Raw genomic sequence first — 551 nt, 5'->3', positions numbered from 1 at the left:
CGCCCTTAGCAACCTCTAACAGTCGTTCTTCAGTTTTTCACGGCACTAACGGACGGGCACACGCATACACACATACACACACATACGCGACACGCATTTCTCGGAAGCACTACGATTCACTAACGAACAGCACACGTATACGAACGCACACACACGCGACAGCATACTGCACGAATATTTTGTAATCCTTTTTTCTCCTTGTTTTTAAATAAGGAAGAATATATAACATAATATAAGTACTATTTCGAATGTTTACATGAAATTTCCTAGAATTTACTTCGAAGAAGATTCAGTATGTTTGTGTCTAAATCATGTACGTTTATTAACTGCGTATATTGTACTTTCGTGAAAACTGTTTTATTATTTAGTTAAGGTTATTTATATTAATACTATTTTGGAAATTTTGTTTTTGTGATTTGGATTACGAGTTTTTTTTACTAAGAATAAAATCATATAAATTCAAGTGATAAAATAATTAAAAATTAGTTCACAGAATAATGAAATTGAGAGAATTATGCCACTTACATATATGTACATATTACATTCAAAGG

This window comes from Habropoda laboriosa, unplaced genomic scaffold, assembly GCF_001263275.1.
Source record: "Habropoda laboriosa isolate 0110345459 unplaced genomic scaffold, ASM126327v1 scaffold214, whole genome shotgun sequence".
Taxonomy (NCBI): Eukaryota; Metazoa; Arthropoda; class Insecta; order Hymenoptera; family Apidae; genus Habropoda; species Habropoda laboriosa.
Note: the sequence above shows the minus strand (reverse complement) of the source record.